General features: G+C 34.8%; 1 protein-coding gene across 1 annotated transcript in view; it reads right to left on the bottom strand.

The window, feature by feature from the left end:
* Positions 1-13,683: 13,683 nt before the first annotated feature.
* LOC137616411 (gamma-aminobutyric acid receptor subunit alpha-2) overlaps positions 13,684-18,004 on the bottom strand; it is a 366,980-nt gene continuing 362,659 nt past the window's right edge. Inside the window, exon 12 of the mRNA XM_068346148.1 lies at positions 13,684-18,004. This exon is cut by the window's right edge and continues 346 nt beyond it. The gene's annotated coding sequence lies outside the window, so the exon portion shown is untranslated.

The raw sequence follows: 18,004 nt of genomic DNA, 5'->3' as shown, positions 1-18,004 counted from the left end.
ACGCTTGCAGAAGACTCTATAAGGATCCTGCAGCCCTCATACAGTACTCCATCTGCATTCACACTATTGTCACCCACCGGGACCTATGGCGGTGCTACCTGTTGTTGTATGTCCGCCAGCCTTGTAAGAGAAGCTCTTCTGTAACTTACCCTGAGGATTTAGTGCATGATGCGACTGTCCAAGTGATGCTGCTCTCTGCAACAGCGGTGTTGATGAGACAGTTCTCCAGCTGTCCACTGCCAGGGTGACACACAGAAGGGCATGGTCAGACCCACTTACATACTGCTGAGTAGCCTAACTAGGTCCCTTACAAACCTAACGCATCGACCTGTAACAGTGCATAAATAAATTTTGGATATCCATGTTTGCCACCTTTTAAATGATAGGTCACCAGCCAGCTGTCGACCCCTGTAGTACAGATGGTATGTCACTACTATATTACGATTATGGCAAATATTTAACAATGTCCTGCGATGGATATTTACCATTTGGTCCTAAACATCTCTATATTCGTAACACTGGTTATCTCCCATCAGCAATTGCGGCACACCCACACGTGCATTCAAATCCCCCATTACCATGACATTCTCGAACTGTGTAATGTGTCGCACCAACTCACCATACTATCTTTGGCTCTTGGTTTCTGTACATGATGAATATCCGTCGCTGTTACCAAGCATTATACTAGTAATGTATCTACTATTTCATTCCACTCAGTCTATAGATTATTTAAAGCCTATCACCTTATATGTACTTGATTTATTATGGAAGATGCCAGGGCTATTGTCTCAGCGTTTAGTTTTCTTATTGAATCCAAATATCCATCCCTCATGAGAACATGCTCTTAGTGATCATAAGAAGAAGAATGACTTGTGAAACCTATCCAGAAAATTCCTAATTCTTTCATTTCCCTCTTCAAGCAGTCGTCATTTTCAGTGTACTGTACTTAGTCCACTTCCTTATGTCATATAGAATCTCAATCTTCTATTTTCATGATTATATACAGTACAAGTACAACAAAGCATGCTCAACTGGTAAACTTATGTCTCCCAAATGGTTGTTTCTCCATCTTTTTGGATTTAATTTATCTTCTGTACTTCATTTTAACATTCACTTCTGATAGTATTCTCTTACAAACACTTCAAACCTTTGCTAGTCTCAGCTACATGTTCTTCTCTTTACTTTCACCAACTAATAGTGTATCATCAGCAAACATCAGCCACTCTACTCCATTCCCGATCCCTTTACTTATTTCTATCTACATTGTGTGTCCTCTCTCGAAGATCTCTTACTACTCCGGCTATAAGAAAATTTACAGAGATGAAGACATGACATAACTTTACACTAAACTCTACTCCACATGCTTTAGAAAAAAATATTTTTCATTAAAAAACTAATAAATGCCCTCAACAAATATTCGACATATCTTTATGACCAACATTTTAGGCTTTAGATCTATGCTCACTACTTGGGCAGTTTTTTTCATCCCAATTTCTTGGACTGAAAGCACACACTATCTTCATATTTTGAACCCAAAATTCTCTTTTATGCATGTTTTTTCTTATCCTTATTTATTTCCATAAAAAAATCTTTCCACACTGCAAATAGTTATACTGTCTCTGCATTGATCCCATCTCCTGTGTAGACCCGAGGTTGTTCAATATATCAACAGAGACTTTGCTTGAATTAGTGCATGGTACAATTTATGGCGTGTAAAGGTAAACCATAACAACATTCAAAGTATGAGTTTTTGTAGGTCTAGGACACGTGTTCCTTCCCAGTCAGATCTTTTATTTGATAATTTTCCGTATAGACTACAGCTCATTTAGAATTCTAAGTGTGATTCTTTCTTGCAAGTTCACTTTTGAAAAACATGTGTCTTGATTCTTCCTTAATTAGACATAAAATCGGTATATTGAGAATATTTCTAAAGATCTTTGTTTATATGACCATCATAATGATACTTATAATTTATTTTGTTCTTTCATGTTATGAATATGGTTTGCCTGTCTGTTCTTCAGCAGTTGTCTCTCATCTTATATTGCTGTATAAAAATTTTGGATCTATTGAATTAATTGTCCCTAATCTTGATATTTTACTACACCGTCATTCAATTGACTCATTGTCCATGCTGTAGGTCTAACTTCGAGATATTAAGATTTTTCCAGAAATCACCCACGATGCAGTACTAAATATGCAGTTAAATATCACAATGTTTCCTTTACTTTCGAGAAAAATAGTACTATGCATATGCAGCACACTAGAAGTTTTATTCCGGCTGTAACCAAAATGGGAATGATCTTCTCAATATAACGGTAGAATCAGCGGAACTGTAGAAGTTCAAATATGGTGCAAACAGTTCTTGTTCAACAGATTTGACGTGTTACATTTCATTGCTTATACCTGTCTATTTTTTTTTCTTTAAATGTCTTAATTATTTTTTATTTCTTTTCAATTTATTCTCTACTTATCATATTTTCCACTCTGGGTTACATCCTTATTGATATTTTAAATTTTCAAACTAATACTGCTTATTTTTCTCATGTTTAATGTTCATTTAATGTTCTCAAAATTCATAGACTCGTGTAAATTCATGCGATATTCATACATATGCTAATTTATTTTTTCTAGGTACGTCATTTGAAATCAACACATACCTTTCCCGATGTGTGTAGGCTCTGTCTTGAACGCAACTTGGTAAGTATTATATTATACTTATCGATCATGTTAAATTGTGTTCTTGCAAAAGGCAGCTCAGCTGTAAGGGACAAACGACTTCCTCCGCCTTCTCGACTTCTTTCTTATTCATACATCTTAGATTTTATGAATGTTTCGCGTTCTCCCATTATATAACCATTACTCGTTTTTATTATTATTTTTGTTGTTGTTCTTGTTGACGTTTTACTTTTCATGTTGTTATTGCACAAAAGATATTCTACAAAAGCAATTCGATGTTTTGGTGGTTTGACATAAAGATCAAGATAATTTTTCTGGAATATACTTGATAATTAACAAAGTTTGGCTTTCGTTGGCTATAGAATAGGGACGACCTTGCCCATCGAATGTTGAATTTTATATGACGAGTAATTGTTAACAGAAGGTTACTGGTTGTACCATGAAATTGGGCGTGGAATGAGGTTAATACATCGAGGACTTTCTAGCAAATTATTATCATTGTAGTATGAGACTTTTGTAAATAGATTGTTTCCTAAGTGAATATTTTACGACTGATATCCGCTTTAGGTGGCCTAAGGTGAGTCCATATAAATTATCAATTCACTTTTTGTATTTATTGTTTGTTATATGATGAGAATTGCGTGATCATATGGTCGAAAATGTTTTAAAGATTGGTATTAATTTTGAATAATTTGCATCGAGGCTTTTTGAAGCTTTTATTAAAGAAAAGTCATATTTTATTTGTCAAAGACAAAGAAGAATCTAGAATACAGTGTCAAAAATTCCTGGAATTCTTGTCAGATATATTATTCAACACGGTCTTTGTCTCACTCCAGTAAATAGATAATGAAGTGAAACGTAAAATCCAGTTTTCGTGACCTTTATCAAACATAAATTCACTTCAATATTTACTTCTGTTCATGATTACATAGGATTCCGTTTAAACTTCCATATACAAAAACTGTGTAAGATTTCAGCTTGATTAATTTTGACTGAAGATCCTGAAATCCTTTTCCTGAACAAGGGTGTTTTAATCAGATTCACCTCATTTAGTACTCATTATTATTAGATTCTCTCTCTCTCTCTCTCTCTCTCTCTCTCTCTCTCTCTCTCTCTCTCTCTCTCATGTGTGTGTCATCAAAGCCATGTTTACGATCAGGTATACTTAGTTACATAGTCTTCATTTCTTTCTGGCAAATAGTATGAGTGTTAGTCCCTCGTTTGATTTTTTAGTCTTTATGATTCATTCCTGAAATAATCTGTGTATCTGCTCTTATTTGTTTGTTTTCCTCAGAGATCGCAGATGTTTCTGTATTGCTCTCAGACTCTCCCTCCCTCCTTTCCTCTCTTACTCGTTCCCTTTCATGTATCGTGGGTAAAGTTATATGATTAGACTTTCTTTCAATATATGGATTATCGTAGAACTTTTATTCTACTGCTGAAATGGGGAGCTTATTTAGGTAGTTTATTTAATAACATTTTTGGAAGAGTTCCTCCCTTAAAAGTTGCGGTAACGGTATATCAAAACATGGATGATTTAGAAGTTTTTCTCTTATTAGGTTGCCGTAAAAAAATAGTAGACGGGTTGTAGGGGAAGGGGGCGGATTCCTCGCAAGTTTCATTGTTTATAATTCAATCTTACAATTATGATGGAAGAATAAACATTTTTCCATAGGGCTGCAGTATAATATTATACTGTATGCTGCAGAGTTTTGAAATGCATTAGTTCATCTTGGTTTTAGTGCGTTAGTTTGAATTTAGTTAAGATAGGCCTTTTAAAGGTAACGAATAGAGAAATGCGGTATATCAGGGCCTGGAACTATAATTTAATTTCAAAATTGTTAGTTTTTTCTAAATGTAAGATTCCAGCCTCTGATTTTATTCAAATATATTGTTATGGAAGAGAGAGAGAGAGAGAGAGAGAGAGAGAGAGAGAGAGAGAGAGAGAGAGAGAGAGAGAGAGAGATATTTTGTTTGGCATCTGAAACTACATCCTAGAGTGCTAGGTCTTTTCCACTGGCATGATTTGATTAAAATTCAAACGATTTCACCATAAAGTAGAGGCTTCCATCAGTGATTTAAGACCAAAGGTAATTATTATCGGAGATGATACATTTAATTTTTTCCCTAAGACCCCACTCGCGGATTTAAGACCAAAATAGATATAATCAAAGAGGGTTAATTATTTTACAACTAAAACCACATTTTGAATATGATGTTGACACTTGAGAGGCCGTGTTGCAAACAAGGACAAGTTTGTAACATGCATATGAGCGTCACTCTGTTCCAGTATCTGGAAATTTTATTGCTATTAAAGTTTTGTTTTTTATATGAGTCTTTATGGTGATAGCATTAGTGGGACATACCTGCGATCAGTTGGGCTCGTGTAAACTTGATTACTGTAACTCAATCATAAAAATGGTAATTTTGCTTGAGATTTTATGCTATCACACGAATAACCCTAACGTTTTTTTATTTTATGATTTTCCTTATACCTTTATTTTGAATGTGGATTTTCACAGGGGTTTCGCATGATTACCATTGAAAAATTAAGGTAACTTTTACTCTTCTTTGAGAACATTAACGTCCACATTCCGTTAATGTTTCTTTCATCTTTTGATAATTCATCTTTAGTTATATTTGGTATTCCTATTTTCCGGCTAATGTATTTCGTGGACGTTTGCTTTATTATTATTATTATTATTATTATTATTATTATTATTATTATTATAAGCTATGCTTCAACTCTATTTGGAAAAGTAGGGTGCTATAAGTAGGTAGTAGGTTGGCCAGGGCACCAGCCGCCCGTTGAGATACTACCACTAGAGAGGTATTGGATCCTTTGACTGGTCAGACAGTAATGCATTGGATCCCTCTCTCTGGTCACGGCTTATTTTTTCTTTGCCTACACTTACGCAGAATAGTTTGGCCTATTCTTTACATATTCTCGTCTTTCCTCATACACCTGACAACAATGAGATACTTAACACTTCTTCACCCAAGGGGTTAATTACTGTACTGCAATTTGTTCAGTGTACTTTCCTCTTGGTAAGGGTAGAAGAGACTCTTTAGCTGTGGTAAGCAGCTCTTCTAGGAGAAGGACACTCCAATATTAAACCACTGTTCTCTAGTCTTGGGTAGTGCCATAGCCTCTGTACCATGGTCTTCCACTGTCTTGGGTTGGAGTTCTCTTGCTTGAGGGTACACTCAGGCACACTATTCTATCTTATTTTTTTTCTTCCTCTTGTTTTTTTGAAATGGTGTGTTGGGCAGGCTTAATAGAAGGGCCATGGATGCCTGGTGGTTTATCAAGAGGTTGTCTTTTCCTTTTTCTGATTCTTTTTCTTCTCAAAACCATCCTTACTGTCCTCCCTTCAGTTGAAGTGGCTATCCTGGAGGGTATTTAGCCTTGCATGGTGTATTGGCTCCTCCATGTTGACTAGTTTTTCCGACTTTTTACTATAGTCTATGGGTATCATCAATCACTTTGTTTATAATTCTGTACGTATTGTTTTTGTTATAATTCTTGTTAATCTAGTTTTTAAGTATGATGTCTCTTTTTTATTTCTATTAATTCTTATGCTGTCTGGAGACATTGAGCGAAATCCGGGACCAGTACGTCCAAATTTCGTCAATGTCGTCTTCTGTATTGCAATATTCGTGGTCTTCATGCAAATATCCAAGACCTTACAGTTGCGTCCAGACAGTATGATATTCTTTTGTGCTCAGAAACTTTTGTTTCTAATATGAGGCACTCATCTGAGCTCCTTATAACTGGTTTTAAGAAGCCAATAATGTTGAAACGTGATGCCATCCCTAGGGCCAGGGGAATGGCGGTGTATATTAGGACCGAGTACCCTGCTTCTCATAAGTCCTGCTATCAATGTGGATGTCATGAGATTCAGGTAATAAAAGTTTGTGGCAGGCATAACAACTTTTATTTATGTTCGATCTACCGGAATCCAGACATGGATGATTCTATCTTCGATTGTCTTCTTACCATTATGGCTAAGATACAAGAAGATGATAGAAAGGCTTCTTTTGTCTTTGTTGGTGATTTTAATGCTCACCATAGGGAGTGGTTAAGTTCTATCTCTCCTACCGATCGCCATGGCTTAAGAGCTTTAGACTTTGCCTCTGAATCAGGCTGTGAGCAAATCATAAATGAAGCTACTCAAAGGTCTGGTAATTGCTTGGACCTCGTATACACTGACTCCCCTGGCGTTATAACTAGTAAGGTTGGTTCTCCAGTCGGGACATCTGATCATGCCTTGATTTCATTATTAGTGAAGACTGAGCAGCCTGTCCCTGATATATAATATTCTTGTAAAATTTATATGAAATCCCAAGCAGACTGGAATGGGATTTTACATGATCTTTTGTGCTTGAATTGGTCACAATTATATAATAGTGTAGATCCTGTTGTCCCTTTGAATGAGAATCTAGTCAACATAATTGATAGGCGTATCCCTTCTCGTGTGCTAAGGTACCGAGTGAAGGACAAACCGTGGTTCAGTGATGATTGTAGACGTGCTTTTTTGGAGAAGCAGGAGGCCTATCAACTTTGGAAGGGTAACAGATCAGATTTGACCTGGAACAACTATACTCAGCTTCGAGCTTTTGCTCAGAGAGTTTATGCCTCAACTGAAAAGGAGTACAATTTAACCATAAAAGAAACGCTTTCTGGTACAACTCAGGAACATAAATGGTGGTCTACCCTTAAATCTGCACTCTTTGGTGTAGATGCAACAGTTCCTCCTTTACTTAAACCAGATGGCTCAGTCACTCACTGTCCAAAGGAAAAGGCAACCCTTTTGGCTGAAGTTTTTGACAGTAAACAGAGTAATGAAAAACTTGAACTTCCTCATTCTTGTTTTCCTGAGGCTAAACTAACTAGTTTAGCTTTTTGATCTCGTGAGATTAAAGCTCTGTTGATGGACCTTGATGCTTATGGAGGTGTAGACCCAAATGGTATTTTTCCTTTGTTATTTATAAAGACAGCAGATTTCTTAGCTCCAAAGTTATCTGTTATTTTGCGCAAGTTAGCAAGAAGAGGAGCTTTTAGCACTAGTTGGAGAATTGGTAATGTTACTCCTCTATGTAAATGTGTTTGTGGTAGCTCAAGTCCCACTGATTACCGCCCAATTTCCATAACTCCCATATTATCTAAAGTTTTTGAACGTCTTCTGGCAAAACGTCTTAATAGGTTTGCTGAAGGTAATCATCTACTCCCTAGTTTGCAATTTGGTTTTCGTAAAGGCCTTGGAGCATGTGATGCCCTTCTTACAATCTCCAGTGCTGTACAGAAATCCCTTGATTGTGGTCGGGAAGTTCGTATGATTGGCCTTGATTTTAGTGCTGCCTTTGACCGTGTTAATCATGAGGCCCTTGTTTTCATACTGAAACAGTTGGGAGTGGGTGGGTCGTTTCTTAGCATTATTATTGATTTTTTAAGTAATAGATCTCAAAGAGTTGTTGTTGATGGGCACCATAGTGATTATAGGAATGTGATATCCGGTGTTCCACAGTGTAGTGTTCTTGGCCCATTACTTTTTATACTATATACACATGACATGTGGTTTGGCCTAGAAAACAAGCTTGTTGCATATGCAGATGATGCTACTCTCTTTGCATCAATTCCATCCCCTGAATGTAGATCTAGGGTTGGTGAATCCTTTAATAGAGATTTAGCTAGAATTAGTGCATGGTGCAAATTATGGGGTATGAAGTTGAATCCTAACAAAACTCAAAGTATGATTGTAAGTAGGTCAAGGACGGTGGTTCCTCAACATCCGGATCTCAGTATTGATAATGTTTCTTTAAATATGTATGACTCTTTCAAAATTTTAGGTGTGATTCTCGACAGTAAATTTACTTTTGAGAAACATATAAGGTCTGTGTCTTCTTCAATTTCACAAAAAATAGGCTTATTGAGAAAGTCTTTCAAGATTTTCGGTGATCAATCTATTCTGAAGAAGTGTTTTAATTCTTTCATTCTACCTTGTTTTGAGTATTGTTCTCCTGTCTGGTCTTCAGCTGCTGATTCTCATCTTAATTTGTTGGACAGAAACTTACGGTCTATTAAATTTCTTATTCCTGATCTAGATATTAATCTCTGGCACCGTCGTTCAATTAGTTCATTATGCATGTTGCATAAGATTTTTCACAACTCTGACCATCCTTTACATTCAGATCTCCCTGGACAATTCTATCCTGTTCGTAATACTAGGCAGGCAGTTAATTCTAATAGCCAGGCCTTCGCCATCACGAGGCTCAATACTACGCAGTACTCTAGAAGTTTTATTCCAGCTGTGACCAAGTTGTGGAATGATCTTCCTAATCGGGTGGTTGAATCATTAGAACTTCAAAAGTTCAAAGTTGGAGCAAATGCTTTTTTGTTGACCAGGCGGACATAGTCTTTTTATAGTTTATTTATGACATATTTGTTTTTGATGTTGTTGATAGTTTATTATATGACATGTCTGTTTTGACGTTGTTTCTTATTTTAGAATGATTTATTGTTAATTTGTTCTCTTCATTTATCTATTTCCTTATTTCCTTTCCTCACTGGGCTATTTTTCCCTGTTGGAGCCCCTGGGCTTATAGCATCTTGCTTTTCCAACTAGGGTTGTAGCTTGGATAGTAATAATAATAATAATAATAATAAGGGCTCCAACATGGAAAAATAGGCCAGTGAGGAAAGGAAACCAGGAAATAGATAGACTACAAAGTAAGTAATGAACAATAAAAATTATTAATATTTAACGAACAGTGGCAACATTAAATTAGATCTTTCATATCTAAACTAAAAACTTGAAAAACGAGGAAGAGAAATAAGATAGAATAGTGTGCCCAAGTGTAGCCTATACTCAAGCAAGAGAATGACATTTTAGACTGTTGTATAAGTGTTTGCGCTCTTTGAAAATTGATATTATAATCGGAATCCCGCCAAGTAGGAAATTTAGTATCATAGCCTTTGTAATGTATTATCTAACAATTATTTCTTTTGAAAAAGAATAGAAAACAGAATAGCCTACTCACGGCTTAATTTCACTTCATTGTTTGAAAACTATCATACACAAAATACTATATCAAAGGATTAAATTTACTGCTTTGTATCGTAAGGACACCCATCCAGGAATTAGCAGTTATTCTTCTGTCTAATAGGTTATGCAAACGTTGAATGACTTCCTTGTAATTTTTAACCATGAATAGTATAAGGTTTGATTTAGGTTTCATCATCTGAGAGTTTTAACTGACGCATTGGGCATGTTTTTTTTTTCTTTGGTTAATTTCGTGCGTGGCGCACAGGGGAAACACTTGAAGGAAAGCATAGCTAGTTTATGAATGTAAAATTTCAATTATATTTCAGGGATATATGTATGAGAAAACAGATTCATCCGAAAAAAAACTTTTCAATAAATACTTAATGTTAATATCTGAATAAAAACACAGAGAGAGAGAGAGAGAGAGAGAGAGAGAGAGAGAGAGAGAGAGAGAGAGAGAGAGAGAGAGAGAGAGAGAGAGAGAGAGAGAGAGAGCGGATCCGGCAGGGTCATATGTTAAAAGTTTATTTGGCGTACATCAAAATAAAAGTTATATGTATTAAAGGTAGTGGCCTATTACTCTCGTTACGCATTACTATCTTGAAACATTGATAACTTAACGAAATACAGCTACTCTTATTTTCTCCCATCCTTGCAAAGGACCTCCTTAAAAATACCTCAGAAGTTAGTTCCTAGAGGGCCCTTCTCTCAAACTGTATTTCCAGCACACAATCTTATTAATTTGCGTCATATTCACGGCAAACTTTGTTACTCACTTTTTCACTCCGGACACGTGGTGATAAAGGTGTGCTGGATTTCAGCAGACGACGGACAGGCTGCATGCAGGAAAGCAAAATCAAAACTGACACCATAAAGTGTGTATACATGATACATATGTATTTTCAATATACTACCCTCATGAATGATAATAACAAATACCACAATAAATGGTTATGAGATATACAAATTTAGGTTTTAACTAGGGAATAAGTCGTTCTTATTGATTTTTTATATTTGGTTTCCGTACTAATGCATAGAATTTTTTTTTTTATTGATTGGTATTATTGTATTGGACATTTTTGTTTAGTTAAGAGATAAGGATTGGATCCATATTTACTCACGTGTTGTCACTTTATACCTCGTGATTTTTTCATGAAGAAATCCATGTTTGTTCCAGGATTATAAACTAAATGGAAATGTCAACGGACATATATAAATTTAGCATATTTCTGTGTATATAGATTTAGAACTGAAATTATATTTCATAACCCTTATCTATTGAAGAGGAGAGTTTTCCCTTTATTGGTGCAGCAAATGAAAAGTTGTATCCATTGAATTTACTTTCTATTTTTAAGCGTGACTAGATAATTCCTTCGAGGGGAGGTCGGAGTTTGAAGCGGCATTTTATATTCTCAACATCCATATTTGCATTGACAGTCTCTCTTTGATCATATACAACTCATTTGAAATTCTAGGTGTTGATTTTTTTATTGTAGATTTACTTTTGAGATACATCCTTTCTGTTTCTTCTTCATTTGTACAACAAATAAGCTTATTAAAAGTACTTCAAATTTTTTGGGTAAACATGGTTCTCCTGTCCGATCTTCTGCTGCCGAATCTCATCTTAGTTTGTTGGACAGAAATTTGCGGTCTGTTAAATTCCCTGCTCTGAGTATTAGTCTCTGGCTCCATCGTTCAGATAGTTCTTCGTGCATGTTGCATATGATTTTTCATAATTCTGTCCATCCTTTACATTCAGATCGTATGCAGTTAATTATAAACTGGGTTGTGGAATGATTTTCCTGAACTAGTGGTTTAATCAGTGAACCTTCAATTCTTTTTTTTTTTTTTTTTTTTCTTTTTTTTTTTTTTTTGCACAGGATGACACTAGTCTCATTTCATAGCATATGTATGACTGATGTACTTAACCTTGTTACTGATCTTGGTATATGTTGTATTTTTACTATTTTTCATTTATATTTGATTCGCTACTAATCTACTTTCCTTTCCGGCAGTCTCCGCACTGGGTTGTTTTCCATGTTAGGACCCTTGGGTTTGTAGCATTCTGCTTTTCCAACTGAGGTGGCAGCTGGCCTAGTAATAGTAATAATAACTAAAAAAACCACACATTTGATAAATGCCATATGCAGTTATCAATATTATTATTTCAATTCTATATAGTATTTATTCCTCTTTTTCCTTAAAGACGATACTAATCGCTGTTATATAGACGGACAGCTTTAAGTTGTTTAAAAGTTCTGCTATGTTATGTAATAGATGGATGAGAAGTCCTACAGAATAAAATGATCTTATCTAAGAACTAAAAAAGAATATGTATGGAATATGTACCGTATACTCCATTGGCTGGTGGGAAGGGTTGAACATTCCAAAAAGGTCCCCTCGAGATCACTTTATTTTCTTAACCTAGAGCATCTGGGCTAAAAAAAAAAAATAATAAATAAAAAACACTAAGGTGGACTTCTTAAATCAGCCTACTTTTCCTACAATAAGGTCACAATTTCAGGCCATCATTTCATCGGTAGATTATCTTTATCCCACATGGCCTTGATTGCCAATATGGATATTTATTTTGTGGACATTCTGTCGGCTAAATAATACTTCAAATTATCATAGTATGAATCAATATTATGAGAAATGCCCTTATCTTTTCAATAGCACAGACCAAATTTCATTATCTCCTTTAGAATTTGAGTTGTTGCCATTACAAGAAATTATCTTTTTCCAATGCTGCCGTTGCGAGAATAAGTACCAGAATTTATTAGTAGAAAAGTTTTATTTCCCAAAATGTATACTTCAAAAAATTAGAAATAATGCCTTATTCTTAAACTACACCTTGTTGGCTGATGAGAAAATTAAGGTCGACTTCTTAAATCAGGTTATTTTCCCCATAATGACGGCACAAAGTCATTACATTTCACAGATAGAGAATCTCGATAAATAACCTTTTGATATAACCTACTTAATAGACTTTTAATGCTACGCTGGGGACTTACATTTAAACCAAACCTGTATTGCTAATTATTAGAATCATTCACTACCCCGAAAGTCAGCTTTTATGCAAACAAGCTTAAATATCTCTTATAGAGGGCTATTTTCGCATAATAAAACGAAAATCAGTTGATTATTTTATTAAAGAATCCTATTGGATATATCCTATTTTAAAGTAAAATTTGTGTCAGTAATTCATACATGAGCTTTCATTTTTAAAAAAAATCGACTCTCTAAGCTAATTAGGGACCAAGAAAAGTAGGTGTTAAGATAGCCCCCCTTTTAAAGCCATGATTCACGGATTCATAAGAAGTAAGAAAAAGTCAGTCAACTGGAAAATTTACGGCAATAATATATATCTACTCGAAAATGCAGGTTTCAATTTTTGTTAATGCATTATTATAGATCTTTCTGTCATAATGAAGCATCATTAAGGTTAGAAATGATATAAATATTTATTTGACTATTTACGAGTGCATTGTCATGTTGCACTTCTAAAATAATAATTATGATTTTCACGATTACAAAAAAGCTCATAAAGCGGGTAATTTCAGCTTCCTAATACGCATATTGTGACTCTTGAGTTTTTGATTATAGAAATTTTAACAATGATTTTTAAATAGCCAAATAATGTTGCAATCCTTCTGTATGAGAGCTGGCTTTGTGACCTTATTGTAGGAAAAGCAGGCTGATTTAAAAAGTCCACCTTAGTTTTTTTTTGTTATCCCAAATGCTGATCTCGAGGGGACATTTTTGGAATACCCCCCCCCCCCCACCTTATGGAGTAGTAGTGACCAGTAGGAATTGGGAATGTCATTAATAACAAATAGATTTGTTTAATAATGGGGATGGCTATTATTAGAAATATGATTTATTAATGTTTGTTGTTGTTGGTAGGCAGTAGAAAGAGACTAAATTAATTTCAAGGTTTATTATGAATATACAGTATATATATATGCATCTGTTAACAGATATTCTAGGTTTAGGATAAGCTCGGAGATACAGATTCGATCGCTGTCAAAATTTTGATTCATAAATTCTGGTAGGCATCTGGAAGACAATTGCTCTGGAAGGTTGCTGTTGCCATCTTTCTTGATGTGTTGTTGGTTTGGAGAGTTGGATTGCTCTTATTTGTTGAGGCAGTTGATGAGTAGTCGATTAATATTGTTTTTCTTCTTTGTAGTGACAAGTTTTATTTTGAATTATTTTTATTTTTCATTAAATTTTCTTAACATTAAAGAAATGTCTTTTCCTAAGTTACTTCTTGTGGGAAGGGGCCATCTTTAATAATGATACTTCTTATAAAAATAACACTTAACACTAATGAACAATTAAGCTGAACTATATCATATTTCATCAATCCTCTGTTAGAATTTTACATTAAGCATAAGTGTTGTGATTATTTCTTATTTGAAATTGTTAATTACTAATTCATGCTTAATCGAGCTTTCCTAGAGTATTTGGGTAAACCATTCATTATTTATATTTTACGGGAATTAATTATGTTAAGTATTGTTATTGTAAGAAGTAATTGTTAATTTAATAGTTTGCTTTAGTTATGATAATTTTCAGTTTTAAGTAAAATATTATGCGCAAATTATCCATCTTATTCGTTTGACAAATGCTAATGTATCTCTGTTCTTGGTACTTGGAGGTAAGATCAAAATTATGTCCCAAGAGGCCCGTTAGGCTGATCCCTTTTAAAGCACAGTTATTTCAAAATTATGCACAGAACATGTTCGTTTTACTACTTGGTTAAGTGATTAAGATAGAAACGATATTCCTATTTCAATAAAACACTCTCTTTAGAATTCATGAATAAAGTTTTTGCTTATCAGCTTAGAGAAGATTTAATATTAAGTGCAGATGTAATGCTAATGATAGAAGATTTAGAAACTTTGAATCAATGCAATTGAATTGAGCAATGAATCATCTGCAATATCTGTGGATGAAATGAAATTTATAAGTCAGTGAAATAATTACGATTTATGGAATTATACTGCTTATTGGGAATTCTCTCAAATATCCCATTTAAATTTTATCGGTGATTATTTTCTTATTGAGTGTTTCTACAAAATCCTATAGACGGTTTGTCTCTAAAGGGAATGCTTCATAACATCTATTGGAGAGTTATTATTAGTCGGTTATCAAAGCCTTTGTAGAGCTGACTTGTCAGATATTAAGAAAACGTTACAGTATTTACTTTGCGATTGAACTACGGTCTTTCCTGTACGTTAGGCTATTAAGGTTGTTGTATAAGGCTGGGTCATGAATTAGGGCAGCCTGGCTTTACACGTGCCTATCACACATCAAAAAGTTTTCGTTTCCCATCTCATAATCGCGGTTTATACGTTGATTATTGGGCAGTCTTTTCTTTCATGTCACTATTGAATGGTCAATTTCTTCGCTGGTACTTCGTCACTTGTCAGTATGATATTCGCTTTTGCTGAGTTGATCATGTTAGGTTTGAATTGTTTAGCCGTCTCGTTAGCTATAAACGGCAAAGTGCCAAAGCTAGGGCTCAAAAGCAAACAATAATTCCAGCAGGAGGTTGGTTTTTATCCTCTGTGTCAGGACAGTGCATGACTTCTGTGTCACGAAGAACATCATTTGCATCTTCCAGTTTGCGATTGTTATCCAGACAATATAGAGTTTGGTATATCTTATATGCAGTTCATTAGAGTATGGACCTATGTCTAAGACAACTCATAAGCTCAGTGATAGCATACTTACAATAAGCTCAAAATTATAGTATACTTGGAAGGCGTACGTATAGGTGAGGGGTTTCTCCACAATCTTAATTCGATCAATTATTACTATAACAAAATGTCTTTGCAAAGAAAAAAAAATGCGCACGAAATATCCTTTTGACAATTAATCTTTTCCTAGTATTTATAATCTCGCATGTTGAAGAGGCAATATTATCATCACCGAACCGTGCCACCTTTTCTGGTAGATTTTATGGGGGTAAGCCCTTGTTTGACTGCTAAGAAGGGGAATGTAAGAAATAATCATCATTTGATGTACAAACAGATTGAAGCCAAGTATAGTATCTAACCTTTCCATTAGGTCGAACTTTGAAGATTGATATTCTTTGGTCTTACAAAAGGTGCAACTTTCCGTGTTTAATGCTTTCCATGGCCTGTCTGAGAATGGAGCGATTTAATTAATGGAAATTGTCAGCCCTTGGAGGTAGGAAGAACGGACAAATATTTTGGAATTAAAACCACTTTGTCAACTGATACTGGTGGTAGTTCATGAAATTTTGCAATTTCATGAGTAACAATCCTGTTAACTGGAATATTCAAATTTATCGCCGGGAATTTGATACATTAAGAAAAAGTGGCCGTGAATTATTTTTTCTGTCATAATGAAGCATCATTACTAAAGAATTGCCATAGGATATTTTGACGTGCACACAAACAAACACACATACTCTAAGTCTTGTTATCCTATCGTATTTGAAAAACTACCTTAAATGGAAATAAGTATCTATTTTATACTATGTTAAATTATAAAAGCACTTGTGACGCAATAAGCATAACAATTTAATGTTACACAGTATATATATTTTGCTGTAATTATAAATATAAACATTTTTAAATAGATTTCTATTTATAGATTGGAAATTGCATAACCTCCCTAAGATTTATACTCTATTATCTGCTACACAGCAATGTTCTCGGTTTATTTAAACACTTTAAGTACTATTGTTTACACTGTCGTAGTTTTCCATGTAATTGAAGTCAAATTGCAGGCTCGCACTAAAGTTGAAGATGATTTGTTTAGGGCAGTTGTGATTTATTGATACCAGGAATATCTTTGGACGATAGAATTGATGTATTCTTGTCATTAGTTATTAGAAATGATTAAAAGTTATACTTGATGTCAAGTAATCTAGAATCACACTGGTAAACAAGAGCTAACTACAACGAATGCAGTTTAGTCTTAATTTTTCCAGCATTTTTAAGGCTGCAGAAAAGTTTATTTTTACGCCATTTAAATGTTTTCTATTGTTCGTTCATGTCAGCCAGTATGTGTAAAGGAAACAAGTGCGTGCTTCCTATGCTCTGTTAGGCCTAAATAGTTACTTCCAAGACGACCTCGACGACTGATAATGTGCCTGTGAATGCTTAACTTTGTCTTTACATACGATTCTATCCCTAGGGTAGTATGCAGGTGATGCAAGTATTGTTTCATTTATATATTTACAAATGCGAATAAAGTTGCTGCTAACCCCAAAGTAATCAACACTTTCAACGCTGTGTGACGCAAATGGCCTTCTCCAGTTTCCTTGAGGATCCCTTGTCCTTTGCTCTCCCACACAATCATCCAGCCGATCACTAACTCCTTTTCATAGTTTTTATACACCTACGTGGTGGCCTTCTAAGCTAACACACACATATACACAACAGATCAGTTTCTTTACCTTTTAGCGAAGGTAATACTAAGTGGAGGTTTCCATTTTCCCAACCTATGCCATTCTTGTTCAAACCATTTCTGGGAGATATTGTGTCTGTCATCCAAGCAAAATTCAATGGGGAAGGCCAAGTAGCACCTCTCGTGTCCCTATGAACTAATGTATCCACTTACTGTCGAGGTGTCATATCGGCACACGTTCCAATACCAGTACGGTAATCTTTTATGGCTATTTACTCTTTAATATTGGTATTAATGCTCGTACGTTTGAGGTTATACGTCACTCTAAAACGCTATGTGCAGTTTCCTTGGGTTTTGTTACTAGTAATTCTGTTTGGATTTGGAATTATTTCTTTGTCAACTTATTCTTGAATCTGTATGCTGCAAGTCATTGGCCTAGTAGGCGTTTCTGGTGTTAATGTTTGCCCATTTTTCTAGATAATTTTAACCAATTAGGAGCGGGTGTGGCCGGTTATTAACTATTTAATCGTATACTGTGTACGGGATTTAGGTAGCTTTTCTTAATTACACTATTCATGAAAACTTGTGTCCTATTTACTAGGTACAATATATACTCTTCTCTTCTACAGTGTGTTTCATTTACAGATTGGAAATGAGCATATCAATAATATATAGTTTTTGATAACTTCACAATCCTCCTGTGATTATTGGAGAGCAGAAATATTTGTTCATGTAATGAATAGATTTAGGTAAAGCCATCTTCTTTCGATATGGGAGACATTGATGTCAATCGCCAAAGGAAGTCATGAGATTACATTGATATTTTTTTAATTTCGTAAATTGTACGTACACAAAACCATTACCCTCTTTCCATGAAGGGTACTTTTTCATGA

The sequence above is a fragment of the Palaemon carinicauda genome, chromosome 22 (genome assembly GCF_036898095.1).
Source record: "Palaemon carinicauda isolate YSFRI2023 chromosome 22, ASM3689809v2, whole genome shotgun sequence".
In the NCBI taxonomy this organism is placed as follows: Eukaryota; Metazoa; Arthropoda; class Malacostraca; order Decapoda; family Palaemonidae; genus Palaemon; species Palaemon carinicauda.
This window is presented reverse-complemented; position numbering and strand designations above follow the sequence as displayed.